Source organism: Triturus cristatus, chromosome 3_2 (genome assembly GCF_964204655.1).
Source record: "Triturus cristatus chromosome 3_2, aTriCri1.1, whole genome shotgun sequence".
NCBI classification, from domain to species: domain Eukaryota; kingdom Metazoa; phylum Chordata; class Amphibia; order Caudata; family Salamandridae; genus Triturus; species Triturus cristatus.
In genome coordinates, this window is record NC_140584.1 from 888,147,191 (window position 1) to 888,170,435 (window position 23,245).

General features: G+C 53.6%; 1 protein-coding gene across 5 annotated transcripts in view; it reads left to right on the forward strand.

The window, feature by feature from the left end:
- The first annotated feature begins 261 nt into the window (after positions 1–261).
- LOC146858393 (transient receptor potential cation channel subfamily V member 1-like) overlaps positions 262–23,245 on the forward strand; it is a 194,082-nt gene continuing 171,098 nt past the window's right edge. Inside the window, exon 1 of one of the 5 annotated variants that reach the window (XM_085649311.1) lies at positions 262–475. The gene's annotated coding sequence lies outside the window, so the exon portion shown is untranslated. Of the gene's footprint in view, positions 476–847; positions 932–3,303; positions 3,564–5,425; positions 5,531–6,110; positions 6,226–23,245 lie in introns of those variants that run through there. The other 4 variants (XM_085649312.1, XM_085649309.1, XM_085649310.1 and 1 more) reach the window with 4 other exon arrangements.

The following is a 23,245-nucleotide window of genomic DNA, read 5'->3' on the forward strand; positions in this document are numbered from 1 at the left end:
AGAGCACACAGAATGTGGTTGTCTCGTGGGCAACCCTCCAGCAGAAGAGGCTGTCAGATTAGACGTGGAAGCTGGTTGAGACATCTTGAGAGTTACAGGAACTCTTCTCGTCATGACAATTAGAGAGAGAGAGAGAGACGGGGAGAAAGAGATGGATGGAAAATGGACCGTGAGGGCATAGTGAGAGCGTGAGAATGAGAGAGAGGGAGAGGGGGTGGCCAGTATCTGGGAGAGAGATGGTGAGAGATAAAGAGATGAGACAGAGAGAGAGAAGATGATCATGAAAGACGGATGAACGGAGAGACGGCTACCGGGATAAATGTACCTATATAGCTCATGAAAGAGTGGAGAGTTGCCGTGGAAGAGAGTGAGCGGAACGGGGTGATGGGCTCTGCCCAGGCAGGCGGAGAGAGAATCCCAGCTGGCAGAACTTCGAACCCCAGGCATGACCAACAGCGGCTCGCAGAGGGCACGGGTTTGTACTGTGGCTCTGTGTGGCAGCCCTGGGCACCAGCGGCGCGGGACGGGCCTGAGGGGGAAAGGGGTTCCTGCACTGACAGGTAGAGAGCGGAGACGCCAAGGTCGATCAGAGGCGTTGGACGTGACCCTGCAACTTGCAGGGTGCAAATACTCTCTCCACTCTCAGGGGCGTGGGGACCCGAACCCATGGAATGCGACACGGGGGCACTCTGCATCCTAAGGGGCTGAGGCACACTGGTTCAGTAAACTGTGCGTCTTCAGGAACCGAGGCACAAGCCGCTCGGTTATTTCAGGGGCAGAGAAACACTAGCCCCTGAGTGTCTCGGGCGGAGGAGGCGGGGGAGGGGGGATGGCGGGGGGCTTCATTGCTCTGCCGCCCTCCGGGACCGAGGCAGCGGGACGCTTTGCAAAGCCGGGAACTGAGAAAGATCCGCACAGTGCACTTTCAGGGGTAAGAATACACAGACATTGCACTCTCAGGGGCTGAGACACCGGAGTTAGTACCTTCCCACCCTCAAGGGCTGAAACTGGGGTGCTTTACACTCTCGGTGTGAGACATAGGGGCACTTGGCACTCTCAGCGGCTGGGAATGTGCGCTCTCGTCGACCGACCGAGACATGGATCTCTGCAATCTCAGGGACTAAGAGAAAGAGGTCAGCACACTCTTTACTGCCACGGGCCCCACCAGAAGGTACTATCCCAGGAGGGCTCGGACACTTTCCCGGTTCAGACCTGGGAGGGGTGCGCAGCAGTGTATCAAGAGATGCGCCGACATCGGGCAAGCGTTGCGCTCATAGGGGCTGACCAGAGACGAAGGAGCGCAGGAGGAGGCTGTGACTCCACACTCTCAGGGTTTGACCAGGCACAGGGGCCCGGCAAACTCTACAGCCTAAGCGGCTGACCATACAAAGGGGCTCAGCCTCAGGGTCTGACCAGACACAGGGGCCAGACAAAAGGGGCTCAGCCACATCCACAGCCTCAGGGTCTGACTAGACATAGGGGCTCGGCACACTCCACAGCTTCAGGAGATGGCCAGACACAGAGGGACAGCAAACTCCACAGCTCCGAGACTGACCAGACACTGGGGCTCAGCCACCTCCAAAACCTCAGGGGCTGGCCAGACACAGGGGGTCGGCAAACTCCACAGCCCCATGGGTCTGACCAGGCACAGGGGGTCAGCCGCATCCACAGCCTCAGGGTCTGACCAGACACAGCGGCTCGGCAAACTCAACAGCCACTGGGATGATCAGATCCGGGGGCTCAGTCACCTCCACAGCCTCAGGGTCTGATCAGAAACATGGGCTCGGCAAACTCCACAGCCTCAGGATCTGACCACACACAGTATCTCCGCTAACTCGGATTCCACAGCCTATGGGTCTGGCCAGACACAGGGGCTCAGCCGCCTCCACAACCTCAGGCGCTGGCCAGACACAGGGGGTCGGCAAACTCCACAGCTCAGAGACTGACCAGACACAGGGGCTCAGCAGACCCAACAGCCTCGGGCGCTCTCTAGGCACGGGGTTCAGCAAACTCCACAGCCCCAGGGGGATCAGCCGCATCCACGACCTCAGGGGCTGATCATACACAGGGGCTCGCCAAACTCCACAGCCCCAGGGATGATCAGACACAGGGGTTCAGCCACAGCCTCAGGGTCTGACCAGACACAGTATCTCTGCTAAACTCCACAGCCTTAGGGGATGGTCAGACACAGGGGCTCAGCGAACTCCAGAGCTCAGAGGCCCCCCTGCGGCAGTGACTTGCTCGGGTGGTTCCTGCTGCCCGTGCGCTGTCCCCAGAGCCCCCTCCGACACCAGCGCAGCTCTCCCAGACACTGAGACGGCGGTTTCCACAGCCACAGCTTTGTATTCCCAGTCCTTTCTGAGAACCCCCCTCCCCCCTCCCAACACACACACACACACACACACTTCCCTGGTTTGAACACCAGCCCCTGGGACTGAGGCGGAACCACCAGCACAAACCGCCCTGGGCCTGAGGGGGCACCACCAGTGCACCACCACCGGGACTAAAAGGGCACCACCACCAGCACACAACCCCTGAGACTGAGGCAACAGCACACCACCCCTGGGACCGAGGAGGCACCCACACACCACCCCTGGGACTGAGAAGGCACCCACACACCACCCCTGGGACCGAGAAGGCACCACCACCAGCACACCACCCCTGGGACTGAGGAGGCACCGGCAGCACACCACCCCTGAGATTGAGGAGGCAACAGCACACCACCCCAGGGCCTAAGGAGGCAACAGCACACCACCCCTGGGCCTGAGGAGGCAACAACAGACCACCCCTGGGCCTGAGGAGACACCCCCCTGGGCCTAAGGAGACAACAGCACACCACCCCTGGGCCTGAGGAGGCACCACCAGGACACCACCCCTGGGACTGAGGAGGCACCCACACACCACCCCTGGGGCCGAGAAGGCACCACCACCAGCACACCACCCCTTGGACTGAGGGGGCACCAGCAGCACGCCACCCCTGGGACTGAGGGGGCACCAGCAGCACACCAATCCTGGGACTGAGGAGGCACCACCAGCACACCACCCCTGGGACTGAGGGGGCACCAGCACACCACCCCTGGGATTGAGGAGGCACCAGCACACCACCCCTGGGACCAAGAAGGCACCAACACACCACCCCTGAGACTAAGAGGGCCCCAGCACACCACCACTGGGACTGGGGAGGAACCACCAGCACACCACCCCTGGGACTGAGGTGGAACCACCAGCGTACCACTCCCTGTGACTGAGGCGGTACGACCAGCGCGGCACTCCCTGGGGTTGCGGAGCCTCGACCAGCACAGCACTCACAAGGGCTGAGGAGCCTCGACCAGCACAGCACTCACTGGGACTGAAGCAGCTGGAGCAGGCGACGCCCTCTGGAGCCCAGGAGCCTCGACCCCCAGCACAGCACTCCCTGCAGCTGAGGAGAGAGCTGCTCCTCGCCGGGCTTGTGACCGACCACCGTTACCCCTCTCAGACACCCCATTCTTAATCTTCCTGCACCCCGACTTTTCCTGCGAGGACACCTTGGAATCATTCGAGAACCATCTCCCACTTCTCAGGTAATCGAAGGGTTTTGTTCGAAAAAAATACAATGTTCACACATTATGCAATTACGTGCTTTATTGGTTGGGTTTTTGTAAAGTCTGCGTGGCACTTTTCGTGAGCGGGGTCCCGGGTGTGGGCGCTCGAGTGTCGCAGGCGTGGAGCGTCGGGGGCTTATATAATGAATCACGCGCGGGTCTGGAGCTTTTGGGAGACAGGAGTATGAGGGTCCCTTTAAATATCACTCACTGCGAGTGAGTTTATGTGTGCGAGTAAGCAAATGAGTGAGTTAGTGAGTGAGGACGTGTGCGTGGGTGAATTAGGGTGTGTGGGGACGCGTGAGTGTTTGTGTGAAAGGCGAGCGAGTGAGTATGAGAATTTCTGTAGCACACGGTGCGGTATTCTATATTCAAACCCCGGCGCCCCTCGAACCGGCTCACCACCGAATGTACTGCGCTGAGCCCCAGGTCTTATTTGCGGGTGAGTGTGTGGTGTGTACTGGTAAAGATGTATGTAAAAGACGGGGTTGAATATAGAACATGCTGTGGTGATCAGTGGACAACATACATGTCACAAGACTGAGTGAGTGAACAGGTCATGAAAGCGCGCTCCGCTCCGTTAGACGGAAGCCTCGCAGAGTGTGACCGGTCCGTAACTGCGCAGATGGCCCGGCCCGCTTGTCTCGCCTCCGCAGTCAGTGGGGAGACGCGGTAACACTCGGACCCAGCCTCTCCCGAGCGCTACTGGTGGGGGTGGGGTCGGTGCTGCAGTCACTCTAGGGCAGCAAGGACGGACAAGGACCCCTTTCTCTCTCAGTCCTGCCAGGGGCACATTGTCGAGGAGCCGCTGAGGCGGTTGGAAGGGGTGCAGAGCACTCAACAGTGGCAGAAAAGTTAGTTTTATTGAGGCAAGTGCAGGTGTCTGCAGTGTGTGTTACAAAGTCGTGGCGCAGCATCGTCTCATCTTGTATACGCATTGAGTCGCGATTGCCCCTCTGCGCCCCGTTCACTGATACCCGTGCGCCCCTTTCTTTCTGTAGTTACAGCATACCTCTCTCGTTAACTAGCGGTCTCCCTGGGCGGGACAGGTACCGCAAGCGCTAGAGTGCGCGGTACTTTTCAGTCAGGAGTCCCTGCTGCTGCTGAGAACAGCCTTGTCTGCTGCTGGACAGTGCCCGGGCGGAGGGGGACAGCGCCCAGGGTGGAGGGACCCTTTATACCTGGGTACAGCCAGGCGGCTGCCCTGGACAGCGCTGTGGGTGGAGGGGCCGTTTGTACCGGGGTACAGAGAGAGGGGTTGCCGGGGGCAGGGGCTCTTTGTATCGGGGTACAGCGAGAGGGTTGCCGGAGAGTGCCTGGGGTGCAGGGGCTCTTTGTATCGGGGTACAGCGAGAGGGTTGCCGGAGAGTGCCTGGGGTGCAGGGGCTCTTTGTATCGGGTACAGCTAAAGGGCCGCTGCGCAATCACACTTAGGCACGACAACAAGTGGCTGAAGCTGAACAACTAGCAGGGGAGAAAAGTGGGGCTGCCCAAAGGCACCCTACAAGCCAATCAGATCCCACCACACCCTCACTGCAACATATACTGGGATGGGGAAATGGGAGGCGGGGGCGGTGGAGAAAGGGGGAGACAGAAAGAGAGAGAAAGGGGAGGGCGAACGAGAGAGAGAGAGAGAGTGTAAGAGAGAGCGAGAGGGAAACGACCTGGGGAGAGGGTGCTGAGACGGAGACATAAAGGCGAGGCAGAGAGGGAGAAAGGGGAGGGCGAGCGATAGAGAGTTAAGAGAGAGCGCTCGGAGTGTGTGTGTGTGTGGGGGGGGGGGGTTGTCTGGAGAAGGACGGAGACATAAAGAAATATCGAAGTGACTAAGCAAGGGTGGGGGTGAAAGCACAGAAAATTGAGAGAGGTAAATACTTGAAGAGGGTAGAGAGCGAAAGAGACGGAGAGAAGGAGACGGATGTATGTAAGAAGATGCAGAGAGACAGGTAAATAGAGGCAACGAGCGAGGGTTGAGCAAAAGAGGGTGATAAAAAGATGCGAAAGAAAGAGATAGGGAGCAGGAAAAGGAGGAAGAGATGGTAGAAGAGAAGGGAAGAAATTTAGAGAGGACAGAGGGAAGATAGAAGTAAAAAATAAACATAATTGGGGTAATGCAGAGAAGTGCGTATGGGCGTGGTAGGCTGAGGTAAGAAGAGGTGGGGGGGGGCTGCAATGGGAGTGATGACGACGATGAGGTAGGAAAGAAAGAATTCTAGGGAGGAAACCATGAATTGAATAAGGATCGAGCAGGGAGGGGTCAGAAAGGGGGTGAACGGTACACAGCAGAGGGCGGGAGGTTGGAGCAAAGAAGTGATGGAATGCGAGGAGGTGCACGCGCAGAGGGATCGTCTGGAGGGAGGAAGAGGGGCAGTGACGTCATGGAAGCAGCGAGGTGGAAATAAGGGCAGGAACAATGAGGGAGAGAGTTAGTGTGAGGGAGGAATTTGTGAAAGTGGAGGGGGAAGGAAGGCTCCCAGACAGAGCCCCTCGTTAGATGGCTCCTTACAAAAAAGTGACATAGTTTGAACATGAGGGGTGGCTAATGAGAAGGAAACATGGTTAATGAGAGAAGAGGGGACTATGGAAAGAAAAGGCGAGAGTGGATAGGCGGAGATGCGACGGTAAAACAGGACTGGAGAGGGTAAGGAGTGGAAGCAGCGAGAAGGCAGACGCGGAATAGAGCAATGACGGGGTCAAAGCCGGGCCCGGGGAGAGACGGAGGGAATGATGATGAAAGTTATATTTCAAAGTGGAAAATGGGTGTTAAAAGTGCCCGAAATTCGGAAGGGAGTGAGGGGGGAGGGGGGGGGAGAGAAAACAGAGAAATAGGAATATAACGGCGGAGAGAACGCGGAGATGTAAGGCGGAAGGCAGAGTCGGTTATTGGAGTCAGAAAGGTGTCAGAAAGTGGATGTGGCGAGGTAATTAGGGCGGACACAGAGACAGCGCGTGAGCAGGCGGAGGTAGGGTCAATAGAGGGCAGGTAAGAGATGTGGGTAACGAGGAAAGAAGAGACTTGTCTTTTTCAGTAGTATCGAAAAGGAAAATAAAAAAATCGGATAATGGCGTTGACGGACCATCCAAAATTCACCCCATATCTTTTCATGTTCACTGTATTTTGCGTTTACTGGATATGGGCGCTGGGTCACCCCACATAACGGTGGCCGCCTGCTATATCTGAAGCTTTCCTCGGGGTCGTTATTGTTTTTCAGAGGTGGACCCCACAGTTGTGGCAGAAACGAAAATAATCGAATATCGGCCAGTTCGCCATGCCGTAGTCACGTAGTGGAATGGCGCCCAGTTGACCCTTTTCCCGTTTCAAGACATAGATCCACCACCCCCACTGCTCTGAGAGGTTTCTTCCACGTGTGAGAAACATTTACACACTTTTACTCTCTGTGGCCACTGTGTTGCGCATGGACACCCCAGACAGTATACCAAATATATATGAATAAAAAAATGGCAGGCATTGCATCAAAAACTCCCCCTCACTAGGTTGGACTATCGAACAGCACGCCCCTGGCGTTCAGGTCGCCAACATTCGCGACCTCCACATGAGACTGGGCAGAGAACAACAGGCGAGGGTACAGCTGACAGTTTTTGGGGCTGTCTGGTTACTGTCTCGCTAAATTAGTCCAATTTCTCGTTTTATAAGTGGGCCATCCGGCGAATGACGTCAGAATAATCTCAAAGCCTCGGCTGAAACCAACCATCAAATGGAAGAGAATTCTAGAATACCTTTTGTTGCTGAATGGTAGAGATCAGAACTGGGTGAAAAGAACTGTTTTTCTGTCTTCACTGGCTGGCCCCTTTAACTATAGGACCCTGAGTGTTCAATCCTAGACATACCTGTTGACTGTGGAAATGGTCTGATATTGGTGGAATGAGACGATACAACACGTTTACCAGAGTAGGTAATGTTTGGGGAATGCTACAACAGCAATATTAGAAGGAGGAAGATAGCCAGAGATTGTTTCTATAAGGGAATTAGGGAATCTATCCTATCCTCTGAGCATGTCTGGCGGGGGCTTCAAGCATGGAGGTTCTCAGGCCAAAGCATTCCTTGTTGGATCCCACACCCAGAAGCAAAGAAAAGAGCAGAGATTGTCTTAGAAAGCATCAATGGAGGAAATGGGTTGATAGCGAAGACCTCCACCCAGAGACCGCTCGGTCAATATCCACAATAAGCGCTTGAGTCTCCTTTTCTCACGACTCTGGGTCGATCCAGTTGAATCACACAAAGATTTACCCAGTAAGCTTATCTTGCAGAGAGTGAAGCTCAAACATATTTAGAAGGGATAAACTCCATGCAGAGAAACAGAAATCTCTGTAAACTCAACCCGAAGAGAAAGACAGAGAAATCCACATGAGAGAAGCATTGGCATAATGAATTGAAGGAACTCGCACCAGAAGCTGCCCAGGTGGGCGTGACAAAGGTCACTACAAAAAAAACACTCATTCAGAGCCTCCTCAGAACTAGTGGTGGGCCTAACTGGTGTAATTCTCTCTAGTGTAATTACAATTAATACAAAATTACTCATAAATATGTGTAATTGTGTAAGAAGTATTATCCAGCATTTAGCACTATTTTCGTAGTGCAGAATGCATTGCCTTGTCCAAAATGGACGAGAGAATGCATGTTGCCCTAAGGGTTACTCATAGTACGGCCCGCGGGCCGCCAGCGGCCCGGCAAGCCTTCCTTGGCAGCCCGCGGACCTTGCAGACATCCTACCTGTGTTTAAAAAAAAAAAATAGCAAACACTGCCGGGTGCAGCAGCCCAGACTCTGAGACTTTGCTCTGTGGGGGCCGGGGGATTCCAGTGATTGTCAAAGTGGAGATGCTGGGGCCTAAGAGGTGAAATACAACAAAGCTTTATTAACATGTAAATGGTCTTTTAAAGACCTGTGAAGTACTTGGGTGTGGCTGTGTGTGCGCATGGGAAGCTGTCTCAGTGCAGCTGTGTGTGTGCGCTGGGAAGCTGTCTGAGCCCGGGCTGAGGGCTGACACACAAAGGGGGTGAGATGACAGAGGGTGACGGAGGGAGGTAGAGGGAGAGGGAGGGAGACAGAGGTTGACAGAGGGTGACAGAGAGATGGAGACAGAGAGGCACAGTCTGGGGGAGACAGAGGGAGGGAGGGAGAGGAAGGGAGACAGAGAGAGACAGAGAGGGAGGCGAGAGGGAGGCAGAGAGGGAGACAGAGGGCGGGAGACGGAGGGAGGGAGACGGAGGGAGAGAGACAGGGAGAGATAGAGGGAGGTAGACAGAGAGAGAGAGATGGAGGGAGGGAGACAGAGGGCGGGAGGGAGACGGAGGGAGACAGAGGGAGGGAGAGAGACGGAGGGAGACAGAGGGTGACGGAGGGAGAGGGAGGGAGACGGAGGGAGAGAGACAGAGGGAGAGGGAGGGAGACAGAGGGAGGTAGGGAGAGGGAGGGAGACGGAGGGAGAGAGACGGAGGGAGGGAAAGAGACAGGGAGAGAAAGAGGGAGGGAGACAGAGAGAGATAGAGGGAGGGAGACAGAGCGTGGGAGGGAGATGGAGGGAGACAGAGGGAGGGAGAGAGACGGAGGGAGACAGAGGGAGACGGAGGGAGAGGGAGGGAGACGGAGATAGAGGGAGGGAGACGGAGGGAGAGGGAGGGAGACGGAGGGAGACAGGGAGGGAGGGAGACAGGGAGGGAGACAGAGGGAGAGAGACAGATTGAGAGAGACAGAGGGAGAGGGAGGGAGACAGTGGGAGGGAGAGAGACAGGGAAAGATAGAGGGAGGAAGACAGAGAGAGAGACAGAGGGAGGGAGAGGGAGACAGAGGGAGAGAGACAGAGGGAGGGAGATGGAGGGAAACAGAGGGAGGGAGGGAGACGGAGGGAGACAGGGAGGGAGGGAGAGAGAGGGAGGGAGGGAGAGGGAGGGAGGGAGACGGAGGCAGGTAGGGCGACGGAGGGAGACGGAGGGAGCTAGAGGGAGGGAGGGAGACGGAGGGAGACAGAGGACGGGAGATGGTGGGAGAGGGAGACGGAGGGAGATGGAGACAGAGGGAGAGAGACGGGAGGGAGACGGAGATAGAGGGAGAGAGGGAGAGAGGCAGAGGGAGAGAGACAGAGGGAGAGGGAGATAGAGGGAGAGAGACAGAGGGAGAGGGAGATAGAGGGAGAGAGACAGAGGGAGAGGGAGGGAGACAGGGAGGGAGACAGAGGGAGGGAGACAGAGGGAGAGGGAGGGAGAAAGACAGGGAGGGAGACAGAGGGAGGGAGAGAGACAGGGAGAGAGACAGAGGGAGGGAGACGGAGACAGGGAGGGAGACGGAGACAGGGAGACGGAGACAGGGAGGGAGACGGAGACAGGGAGGGAGACGGAGGGAGATGGAGGGAGAGGGAGGGAGACGGAGGGAGATGGAGGGAGACAGAGGGAGGGAGACAGAGGGAGGGAGACAGAGGGAGACAGAGAGGGAGACAGAGGGAGGAGGCGACAGAGGGAGGGCGTCAGAGGGAGGGCGTCAGAGGGAGGGCGACAGAGGGAGGGCGACAGAGGGAGGGCAACAGAGGGGGAGACAGAGAGGGCGACAGAGAGGGAGACAGAGAGGGCGACAGAGAGGGAGACAGAGAGGGCGACAGAGAGGGAGGAGGGAGACAGAGAGGGGGGAGGGAGACAGAGAGGGAGGAGGGAGACAGAGGGAGGAGGGAGACAGATGGAGGAGGGCGACGGAGGGAGGGAGACAGGCAGAGAGACAGGGAGAGAGACAGGGAGAGAGAGACAGGGGGAGAGAGTGAGAGGGAGGGGGAGGGAGGGAGAGAGAAGGGGAGAGAGGGAGAGGGAGGGAGATGGAGGTGGAGAGAGGGGGAGGAAGGGGGAGGGAGATGGGAGGGAGGGGGAGAGAGGGGGAGAGAGAGAGAGAGAGGGATGTGTGTATGCCGGGTCTGGTGGCTCAGTGGACGAAGGCGTCTGCTGCAGGGACCTGTGTTCAACCTCATGGTCACAATTTTTTTTTGCTTTAGCCCCGCCCCTCCCCCTCTGACCCCGCCCCCACCGGTGCGGCCCTCAGCCACAAATCACACTGTAAATTTGCCCCCCAAGAGAAAGTTTGTGAGTACCTGTTAGAAATGGGGGTCTCTAGTTGGCACAGGTATGCACTTGCGACAAGCAGGGACTCTCAATTCTAAGTCAGAGTAAGGGGATCACCCTTTCAAATAACCCCTGCTCACCCTTTAGGTAGTGTGGCGCAAGCAGTCAAGACTATTCTCAGGGCGTCATAGGTTAAGCATTTGTGAACACATACAGTAATACAATGAAACACCACAAATGGACACCAGTCAAGGTTATATCAAAAATAGGTTTCTTTATATAAGGCTTAGCACAAGACCAGAATAACGATTAAAATGACCACAGTATTATTTTAAAGTTCAATGTTCTTGCAAAAAGGCTTAAAATGCAAAAATAGGCTTCTTTTACTCAATTCTGCTTTTTTTCAGGCTTTGTACGGTTCGTACTTGGGTCTGCAACTCGTCCGCATTAAAAACAAAGAAAGTACGAGTCAAACAATCGGTGCGGACTCCGGGGTCCGTTACGCGCACGCTGCGGTGCGAACAGAACAAAATACCTTAAGTTCGTGGGGTCCGCGACGGACAGCGCGGGACAAGTTGATGGGTCCGGGTCGTAGTTCGGCAGCATACTCGGTCTGGTCCGGTCGCGGCGTCGGGACGCGGCGTTGGTACGGGACCTTCAGGGGTACGTGCGGATGATCCGGATCAGCTTGCAGAGTCCGTGGCGTCGGCGTTCGAGCCGTACCTTCGGTGTGGATAGGCGGCGACACTTCTCGGCGCCGTACAGCGTACGGGGAGGATCAGCGTACTGCGGCTTCTCGGCTCTGAGTACGGCACGGTGCAGTACGTTAGCAGCGTACGGACCGTACCTGCGGGACGATGGAGCTTGGGTCCGGCGTACAGGGTTCGGCAGCCAGTGATGTACGTCTCGAATCGGCGAGGGAAGGTTGGGTGCAATGCAGCCGGGAGGGACACGGTGCGTACTAGCGCTTTTGGATCAGCGTAGACGTACGGTGCCGGGCGGCAAAGACACGGCTTCGCGGCGGATGTAGTACGAGGCGTACTGGGGCCAAATCCAGCGGGAAACAAGCACAGATCGTCCAGGCAACTCAATTTTAGAAGGCAGATGAGTCCAATGGTCCTGGGACTCAGTTCAGGGGGAAAGCTCTTCTTCCAAGCCCTTGGAGATAGTTGAAAAACAAAGTGCAAAGTCTCTTTTAGTCTTTTCCTCTCCTTTCTCAACAAGGCACCAACTGCAGGCCAATCCCCCAGGTTAGGGAAAGTTACTCCTCCTTCAGCTTCTTCCAGGTCCTTCTAGTCAGGCAGAGTTCCTTCGTGGTTCAATCAAGATTTGATTTCTTAGGAGCAGGGCTCCTACATTTATACCAAGTTTATTTTACAGGCCAGGGGGGCCTTTGCATAATCCCAGTCCAGTTCTTTTCAGTGAGGAGCACTTTGTTATTGGGACTCTGGCTTCTTCTTTCAGCAGGCAGGGCAGAGACATCAGACGCTCCCCAGCGGGTGGAGCCAGCATTGTGGTGGCAGAGCACTGCCCTATTCAGAGTCAAGGTGCACTCCTCCCAACCATCCTGGTGTAATCTTTCTATTCACCACCTGGCAGCCCCAGCCTGTCTCCTGGAACTTCCCAGCCCTGTCACTCAAGCTACACACAAAGAAGATAGCCCTCCCCTCCAGAGGCGGACTGAAATGGTTAGGCACGCAAAGGCTAACTTTCTAAAAGTAGCATTTGCAAACACAGGATATTAAAATAACCTTTACTAAAAGATGTATTTTATTATTCTGAGTTCAGGCATACTAAACATGAATTTCTACTATGCTTCCTGAGCCTGCTAGGATTATAGAGTGTTATAATCTAGCAGCCCATTCTGGCCTATGGAGAGCAGGTAGCCTCACAATAGTGAAAAACGAAAATGGCTGTAATTCACTATTAGGACATGCCACACACCTCAGGGCATGTCCTACCTTATCCTTACAATGCACCCTGCCCTAGGGCCTACCATAGGGGTGACTAATATGAAGGTAAGGGAAGGTTTAGGGACTGGCAAGTGGGTACACTTGCCCAGTCAGCATGTGGAGTAGTGTGGCTCACTGTGGAGTAGTGTGGCTCACTGGTTAGAGGCAGCAGACCCGGAAGCAGAGGACGGCCCTGGACCAGGGTTCAATTCCCGACGCGGCAGGGTCTTGGACCAGGGCCAGCGGACTCGATAATTCTCACCTCGGTGCCTACTCTAACCAGGGATCACACTCGGTAACTCTGGGCATTAGCTTGCCTCATCTCCACAACGGCCCCCCACATTCGCCGGGGATGCCTGGTTTCACCTTGGAGATACCCATGAGGGACCATCTCACAGGGATTGCCAGGACGGGTTCCCCAGCAGTCTACAGCGCCACGACGCCTCGGCAGCAGTGCGCTTTACAAAAAACACATACATACATACATACACCCCCAGACTGCATGCAGGTTCTGCAAAGGCAGACCATAGACACATTTTACCAGGCTGCTTCTGTGGTTGGCACAACCAGTGCTGCAAGCCCACTAGCAGCATTTGGATATACAAGCCCTTGGCACCCCCGGTGCACTCTACTAGGGGCTGATAGTAAACCAAATAAGCCAAACATGGAAGTCAATTCTCATAATACATTTTACCATAGGAAGCACTTGCCCTGTGGCACTGGATGGCAGTGTCACAGGGCCCTGAGCAGCTAACACCAGCACAAAAATACATTGAGGCACAGACAAAAACGGAAGGGTGACCCACGCCAACGGTGCCAGGTCTAACACGTGTCCCCTCCAGCTGAAATGTGGGGAGAACTACCCTACCCCAGGGAGTTCTTCATCACTAAGGCGGAAAAATCTGGAAAGACCATCAGCGTTGGCGTGGTCTTTACCGGGGCGATGTTCCACCGTGATATCCATCCCCTGTAGGGAAATTGACCACCTCAACAACTTAGGATTCTCACCCCTCATCTGCATCAACCATCTGAGGGGCCTGTGGTCTGTTTGAACCCGGAAGTGAGACCCAAACAAGTAGGATCTTAGCTTCTTCAATGCCCAGACCACAGCAAATGCTTCTCGCTCAATCGCACTCCACTTTTGTTCCCGGGGAAGTAACCTTCTACTAATAAAGGCTACGGGTTGGTCAAAGCCCTCCTCAGTGATCTGTGAGAGAACAGCCCCTACACCATGCTCTGATGCATCTGTCTGCACAAGGAACTCTTTGGAGAAGTCAGGAGCCAAGAGCACGGGCGCCGTGCACATGGCAGTTTTCAGGGTGTCAAAGGCCTTCTGTGTCAGTCCATATCACTTTTCTGGGCTGCTTTTTCGAAGTCAGCTCTGTCAAGGGGGCAACGATGCTGCCATACCCCTTGACAAACCTCCTGTAGTACCCTGTGAGTCCTAAAAAGGCCCTCACCTCCGTCTGGGTCTTTGGGGGCTCCCAAGCCAGGATGGTTTCGATCTTGGGTTGTAGGGGCGCCACCTGGCCGCTCCCTACTTGGTGTCCCAAGTACACCACGGAACCCTGCCCGATCTGACACTTGCTTGCCTTGATCGTGAGGCCTGCCTTGCGCAGTGCCATCAACACTTCCCAGAGATGTCGCAGGTATTCTTCCCATGTGCCACTGAACACTGCGATGTCATCCAGGTATGCTGCGCTGAACTCGGACAGCCCAGCCAACACCTGGTTGACCAACCTCTGGAAGGTGGCAGGAGCATTCTTCATCCCAAATGGCATAACCCGGAACTGGAAATGCCCATCTGGTGTGGAGAATGCGGACCTCTCCTTGGCCCCATCAGTCAAGGCGATCTGCCAGTACCCAGACGTTAAATCAAACGTGCTGAGGTACCGTGCAGCCCCTAACCGATCAATGAGCTCATCAGCTCTGGGGATGGGGTGCGCGTCAGTCTTCGTGACTGAATTGAGTCCTCTGTAGTCCACACAGAACCGGAGTTCGGGTGTGGCACCAGGCGAGGCAGCCTTTGGGACCAAGACCACTGGGCTGGCACAAGGACTGCTGGAGGACTCAACCACCCCAAGAGCAAGCATCTTTGAGACCTCCTCTTTGATGCAGGTTCTGACCCTGTCAGTTACCCTGTAAGCTGTCTCCTGTATCCACATCATGGACGCACCAATCTGTGATACCAGGAACCAGGGAGAACAGGTCAGGGAACTGCCCCAGCAGGTGGCGGCAGTCATCCTGTTGCTCAGGGGTCAGGGTGGGTGAGAGGTTAACTCCATCCACTGACCCGTCTCGCTCTGAGGCTACCAGTAGGTCAGGAAGAGGCTCAGACTCCTCCTCCGTCCCATCATCTGTGGCCAAGAGCATGCCCACTTCGGACCTCTCCAAGTGGGGCTTCAGTCGATTGACATGGAGGACCCTCAAGGTGTTCCTCGGAGACTGCAAGTCCACCAAGTAGGTGACAGAACTCTTGCGCTCCACAATCTCAAAGGGTCCTGTCCACTTGTCCTGGAGTGCACAAGGCTCCACAGGGGCCAGGACCCATACCTTTTGGCCAGGTTGAAGCTCAACCAGAGTGGCATTCTGGTCGTACCACCGCTTCATTTCCTCCTGGCTGGCTTCCAGGTTTGCCTCAGCAAGTTGCCTGAAACGCCTAGTCTGGTTCCGGAAAGCCAGCATGTAACTGTATACATTCTGGGGAGGTTTCCTGGGAGATTGCTCCCAGCCTTCCTTGACCAGACTAAGAGGTCCTCATACTGGGTGGCCATACAAAAGCTCAAAGGGACTGAACCCCAGAGACTTTTGTGGCACCTCACGGTACGCAAAGAGAAGGCATGGTAAGAGGACGTCCCACTTACGCCTCATGGGTTCCTCAAGACCCATAATCATGCCCTTTAGGGTTCGGTTGAAGCGCTCAACCAACCCGTTTCCTTGGGGATGGTAAGGGGTGGTGAACTTGTAGGTCACACCACACTCTTGCCAAAGGGATTTCATATATTTCGATATGAAATTGGTCCCCCTGTCAGACACCACCTCTAGAGGGAATCCTACTCGTGAGAAAATTCCCATCACTGCTCGTCCCACCACGGGGGCCGTCACTGTCCTCAGAGGGATGGCTTCAGGGTACCGGGTGGCATGGTCCACCAAGACCAGGATAAACCTGTTGCCCATGGCTGTCTTGGGGTCCAGTGGCCCCACAATGTCAATCCCCACTCGCTGGAATGGGGTACTGACCACAGGGAAAGGTTGGAGTGGAGCTCTCAGCTTCCTTCCACTCTTACCACTTGCCTGGCAAGTCTGGCATGTCCTGCAGTGAGTGTCAGAACTCCTGTGCATTTGAGGCCAATAAAAGTGGGTGACAAGCCTTTCAAAGGTCTTGTCCTGCCCCAAATGCCCTGCTAACGGAACGTCGTGAGCCAGCCCCAGTAGGAAGGCTCTGAATATCTGGGGTACCACCAGCGCACGGGCTGACCCAGGTTCAGCAACCTTAGGCTCTGAGTACAGGAGGTCGTTCTCCCAGTAGATCAAGTGAGTACCGGACTGATCACCATTGGCCTGGGCTGCAGCCTGCTGCCGCATACCCACTAGAGAGGGGCACTCCTTCTGCTCCCTGCAGAATTCTTCCCTGGTGGGGCCTCCTTCCTGCTGCCAATGGGTCAGCTCAGGCAGGTCCCCCAGTTCGGCTATCTGTTCCCCGGTAGGCTCCAGGGCATCCCCCTCAAGGACTGCTTCCTCCTGGGCCGTGGGAACTTCAGGAGCCGGATTCCCGTGCCTCCTGTGCCCTCTCCCTAAGGCCGGTTCCTGGGCCTCTCTCTCAGGCTCCAGGGTCCCTTCAACACCCCTACTGGCTGCCATCGACCGGGTGGTCACGCACGCCCAATCAGGTAAACCCACCATCCTCTGGTGAGTTGTCTTCTCCACCTTTTCCCAAGGGGAGCTCTCCAAATCGTTACCTAGGAGACAATCAACAGGCATGGCCTCTCTCACAGCCACTTGCAGAGTACCAGAGACCCCCCCCACTCAAAGGGAACCTGAGCCATTGGACACTGACTCTCTGTGTTGTCGGCGTTGACAACACGGCAGAATGCGTGTGGGACAACCTGCTCTTGAGACACCAGGTGTTGCTTGACAGCAGTCACACTGGCTCCTGTATCTCTAAGAGCCCCCACCCTTCGGCCATTTATGGTCACCCACTGCCCATACTTTTGAGTATTGGGGGGCAGTTGGGCCTCAGTGACCATCTCACTGTCTCCTAATGAGACTAGGGTCATCTGTACGGGAACCCCCTCCCTTTGGACATCTACCTCCCTCCCAAAGGCTACACTAGCCACCTGCTTGGGGGGTGGAGCACCAGAGGGTGCTGGTTTACCATACATGGGGCACTTGGGATTCATGGAATAGTGCCCCAGGTTGTTACACTTGTAACATCTGGGGGGCCCTCTTTGAACAGGGTTACCTGTCGGGGCACCGGTTTGCTTCGGGGGTGGGGGTGGCTGAGAACCTTTCCCTTGGTTCCCTTGGGAATTACTTTGGGGCCCTCTGTAGAACTCCCTCTGTTTACCCCTGTCCCCCCCCACTCTTCTGCTCGGGACCCTTGTGGACCCTGGTGCTGATCCAGCGGTCCGCCTCCTCAGCAAGCTTCCTAGGGTTAGTCAGCTTGCTATCGATCAGGTGCTGGCGTAGCTCAGGAAAACAATTATCAGACAAGTGCTCCCATGCAATTAAATCAAACAGCCCTTGGTAATCATTCACTTTGCTACCCTTCACCCAACCATCTAGCGCTCTGGAAAAAAAAGTCACATATTCTACATAAGTGGTACCAGGTTTCTTGGTGCAATCCCTAAACATCTGCCTGTACAATTCTGGAGTTAACCCATACCTTGTCATCAGAGCTTCCTTCATGTGTGGATAGGATGTGTTGACATCAGAGGGGAGATCCAGCAGTGTGTCCCGCCCCTCACTCAGGAACCTTCCCCACAACCCCGCTCCCCAATATTTCTCAGGGACCCGGTGGGAGGACATGGCTACTTCATCATAGGCCCTGAACCATTGCCCAATATCATCCTGCTTATAATACTCTTTCACTACATCTTTAGGAATGTGCACCCTGACTCTGTTAAATTGCTGCCACCAGAGGGAGAGCGGTCTAAACTCTTGGCTTGGAGATCCAACTCCCTCATTTTTACCTCATGCTCCATGGCCAGCCTTTGTCTTTCCATTTCCATCTGCAGTTTTGCCATCTCCACTTCATGTGCTCGTGCAGCACTCCTGTCGGCCATCTCCTCTGGCGACAGGCCTCTGCTAGGCTCAGAAACACCTTCTGGGGGTATCATCTCCCGTGCATTCTCTGGGAACTTCGTGCCAGGCCCTCAGCACCTTTATGTATTGATCCTTGTTTGTCAATCCACTTTGTTTAATTCTGTACTTGGAGAGATATCCTTTCAAGACTTCATTTGTGCAGTTCCTCAGTGCCTCCTGTTCCCAATCTATGTCATCAACTCCAGAGAATATAGAGGACGCTCCGCCTCCATCGACTGAGCTAGGCATGCTTTCTTAAAGTGGAGATTCTTCAGCAAAACAAAAATACTGTGTGGCTGCGTTATCGGTCTGAACTCACTACGTGGCGTTCACTCAATCACTGTACATGAATCATAATTGCAAATTCAAATCCCACCGCTGCCACCAATGTTAGAAATGGGGGTCTCTAGTTGGCACAGGTATGCACTTGCGACAAGCAGGGACTCTCAATTCTAAGTCAGAGTAAGGGGATCACCCTTTCAAATATCCCCATCTCACCCTTTAGGTAGTGTGGCGCAAGCAGTCAAGACTATTTTCAGGCCGTCATAGGTTAAGCATTTGCAGTGGTGGCTGGTGACATTTGAAAGTGGTGGGGCATAAAAAAAGGGTCTACATGTGTTTTTTGTCGTAGCGAGCCTGATTGACTAAAGGGGAACTGCAGGACCCTCACGCCAAGGAATGCAGGTTAAACCACATTTCAGAAAGCAAGAATATTTATAAAAGTAGGTAGGATATGTAGACTTGAAATAATTAAACACATTTAAAACTGTCCCATATCGTGCTTCATTCCTGCTTGCACCTGTGCCATCCATTTAGCCTGACTGCATTATTTTAAAAGAATAGGGAACATTGCCGTTAGCCGCCTGACCTTATTGCCAAAGAAGGATGAACTATATGTCACCTCAGGTCTCCATTAGGGCCAAAGATTGGGTGGCGAAAACCTCTAAGGCGAAAAACCAAACCAAATCACCTCACAGCCCAGTCTCTCCCTCCTCACCAGGGTAGGCCTCTGGGTCCTTCTGAGTCCCGCACCTCAGGGATTACAGGCTGTGGCGAAAGTCAAGGTTAGTAGTCACTGGGCATTCACGACATTGTGCTGTCTATGAATATTTTAGACAAGAAATATCCCTGAAAGCTTCCTGATGGATTAATACTGGAAAAGGGGGACTTTGTTCTACTTTTATAGCTGTTTGCAAAGGCATGATTGTCATTCCAAGAGAGACTGCCTATTTCAACATAAAAACGGAGCCCAGCTGAATATCTTTAGTTCCCTTTATTACAAACTCCTTGGAAAGTAATGATATTTATTGTATGAATATTGCATGAAGTAAGACAGTGGAAAATGGAATGCCATATTAAGTTTCTGAACTTTTAAACTTTTCAATAATTAGGGAAAGGGAATAAAGCCGTAACAGGTTTAATTAAAGAATATAAGGTGCGGGGCCGTCACACTGGCATCAGGGCCGGCTTTAGCGCTGGTAACAGTCTGTGCGACAATGTTTGATGGCGTCCCCTCAATGACCACCTCCACCACGGATTCTCTCACTAGCACCCTTTAACAGTGACCAAGTCTCCAGAACCACACTCTCTCAGATGCATTGAATTACTTATATAGCGCCACTCATACCAGTGTCGGGTGTCTGAGCACTTTGCATCACACGCACATTACACACAGACATTCAATCATACGTGTGTAAATCAGTGTGTAGGAAATGTTACGTAAACCAAAGGACTAAAAGTGTAGGAGTCACATGTCATCCATACTGGTAGGCAGTATAGTTTAAGAGTGCTTAGTGTGGAGAAGCACAAACTCAGAGTCGAAAAAGAAACAGCATAGTTGGGAGTTTTCTTTAATAATAAGAATCGATTTCTAGCCAAATTAACCCTTTTTGCAACATTGATCAATGTTCTGTACTTTGCAGAGTGTATGCAGTTCTAGGATGAAAGTTAATAGCTCACTATTCTATATTAGGACTTTAAATTATACATTAAATTAACCTGCTGATCTGTTTACATCTGTAATCTACATGGTACACCTTCTTTGCAGCAGGCATATTAACCCTCAGCACTAACTTCACCTAAGTCAAAACCACAACTATACAAAATGCTGATCTCTCTCTAGGAAGATAATTAATCACACGAGATATCTTGACATTTATGTGAGGCCTGGTAATTGCGGGGGGGAAAGAAACGCTGCAGCAGGTGCTTCAAAGGCATAATAAACTTTCAAACACGGCGCCCTAAAGCCGACCCTGACTGGCATTAATACGGCACCGGAGGATCTAAAATAGTAATGAATGTACATAACTATTTTAGGCCTAAGGAGGGCCTAAAATAGTTTTGTACATTCATAACTTCACAGTAACGGCCGGCATGGTGGGGGTCGTCACGGGGGGGGTGGAGGCGGGAGGAGTTTAATTAAAGAATATTATAAAACTTACCGTCCTCGTCCTGCAACATCTTCTGGATGCGTCCCAACTCCCGCTCCGTCCTGCAACACCGCAGCTTCTGGATGCGTCCCAACTGCCGCTCCCGCCGTCCTGAAGCTCTCGTCGTCATCCATGAAAGGCAGCCTCCCTCCCTCCGTTCTGCCAATCACAACGCTGAGGCGCAGTGGAGAGCGCCCCAGCCGGGACCATTTTCTCTATGTAGGCTAAGGAGAGTGGGCGGTCCTGCTCGAGGGCATGGGGGGAGTGGCTTGCCCACTGTTGTGTGCATACGGACTGTTTGATCGGCCCCAGGGGCGACCAAACAGTCCCTATGCACAACAGTGGGCAAGCCACTCCCCCCCTGCCCTCAAGCAGGACCGCCCACCCCCGATCAGGCACTTCTGCTTTCTCGCAGTGCGAGAAGGCAGAAACATAAATGGTAGTTATTACCATTTATGTTTCTGCCTTCTCGCACTGCGAGAAAGCAGGGGGGCGGCGCCCAAACGCTCCTATGGAGGAGCCGCCACTGAGCATTTGTGAACACATACAGTAATACAATGACACACCACAAATGGACACCAGTCAAGGTTATATCAAAAATAGGTTTCTTTATATAAGGCTTAGCACAAGACCAGAATAATGAATAAAATTACCACAGTATTATTTTAAAGTTCAATGTTCTTGCAAAAAGGCTTAAAATGCAAAAATAGGCTTCTTTTACTCAATTCACGCTACCTTAAGTTCGTGGGGTCCGCGACGGACAGTGCGGGACAAGTTGATCTGTCCGGGTCGTAGTTCGGCAGTGTACTCGGTCTGGTCCGGTCGCGGCGTCGGGACGCAGCGTTGGTACGGGACCTTCAGGGGTACGTGCGGATGATCCAGATCAGCTTGCAGAGTCCGTGGCGTTCGAGCCGTACCTTCGGTGCGGATAGGCGGCGACACTTCTCGGCGCCGTACAGCGTACGGGGAGGATCAGCGTACTGCGGCTTCTCGGCTCTGAGTATGGCACGGTGCAGTACGTTAGCAGCGTACGGACTGTACCTGCGGGACGATGGAGCTTGGGTCCGGCGTACAGGGTTCGGCAGCCAGTGATGTACGTCTCGAATCGGCGGGGAAGGTTGGGTGCAATGCAGCCGGGAGGGATACGGTGCGTACTAACGCTTTTGGATCAGCGTAGACATACGGTGCCGGGCGGCAAAGACACGGCTTCGCGGCGGATGTAGTACGAGGCGTACTGGGGCCAAATCCAGCGGGAAACAAGCACAGATCGTCCAGGCAACTCAATTTTAGAAGGCAGATGAGTCCAATGGTTCTGGGACTCAGTTCAGGAGGCAAGCTCTTCTTCCAAGCCCTTGGAGATAGTTGAAAAACAAAGTGCAAAGTCTCTTTTAGTCTTTTCCTCTCCTTTCTCAGCAAGGCACCAACTGCAGGCCAATCCCCCAGGTCAGGGAAAGTTACTCCTCCTTCAGCTTCTTCCAGGTCCTTCTAGTCAGGCAGAGTTCCTTCGTAGTTCAATCAGGATCTGATTTCTTAGGAGCAGGGATCCTACATTTATACCAAGTTTCTTTTGTCTTTACAGGCCAGGGGGGCCTTTGCATAATCCCAGTCTAGTTCTTTTCAGTGAGGAGCACTTTGTTATTGGGACTCTGGCTTCTTCTTTCAGCAGGCAGGGCAGAGACATCAGACGCTCCCCAGGGGGTGGAGCCAGCATTGTGGTGGCAGAGCACTGCCCTATTCAGAATCAAGGTGCACTCCTCCCACCCATCCTGGTGTAATCTTTCTATTCACCACCTGGCAGCCCCAGCCTGTCTCCTGGAACTTCCAAGCCCTGTCACTCAAGCTACACACAAAGAAGATAGCCCTCCCCTCCAGAGGCGGACTGAAATGGTTAGGCACGCAAAGGCTAACATTCTAAAAGTAGCATTTGCAAACACAGGATATTAAAATAACCTTTACTAAAAGATGTATTTTATTATTCTGAGTTCAGGCATACTAAACATGAATTTCTACTATGCTTCCTGAGCCTGCTAGGATTATAGAGTGTTATAATCTAGCAGCCCATTCTGGCCTATGGAGAGCAGGTAGCCTTACAATAGTGAAAAACGAAAATGGCTGTAATTCACTATTAGGACATGCCACACACCTCAGGGCATGTCCTACCTTATCCTTTCAATGCACCCTGCCCTAGGGCCTACCATAGGGGTGACTAATATGAAGGTAAGGGAAGGTTTAGGGACTGGCAAGTGGGGACACTTGCCCAGTCAGCATGACAGTACCAGACTGCATGCAGGTTCTGCAATGGCAGACCTTAGACACATTTTACCAGGCTGCTTCTGTGGGTGGCACAACCAGTGCTGCAAGCCCACTAGCAGCATTTGGATATACAAGCCCTTGGCACCCCCGGTGCACTCTACTAGGGACTGATAGTAAACCAAATAAGCCAAACATGGAAGTCAATTCTCATAACACATTTTACCATAGGGAGCACTTGCCCTGTGGCACTGGATGGCAGTGTCACAGGGCCCTGAGCAGCTAACACCAGCACAAACATACATTGAGGCACAGACAAAAATGGAAGGGTGACCCACGCCAACGGTGCCAGGTCTAACAGTACCCATGCCCTAAACCATTGCACTAAATGCTACAGGAAATGAACAGCAGCAGCCAGGAGCCACTTGCTCTCTCTTAGTTCATTGTTCCTGTGCTCTTGCAGTAGGATTTTTTGCCCCAAATTACTCTTAATTACTCAAGCTGGTGTAATTGCATCATTTTGGTACATTTGCATCACAAGAGTAATGCGTAATTGCTGAAATTACTCCGATTACTCCAGCATAATTAAAATTTCACCCAGGCCTCCTCAGAACCACCTTGTAAGAAATTGGGTCATTAGTTGCCATGGATGCGGGTTATTAGTT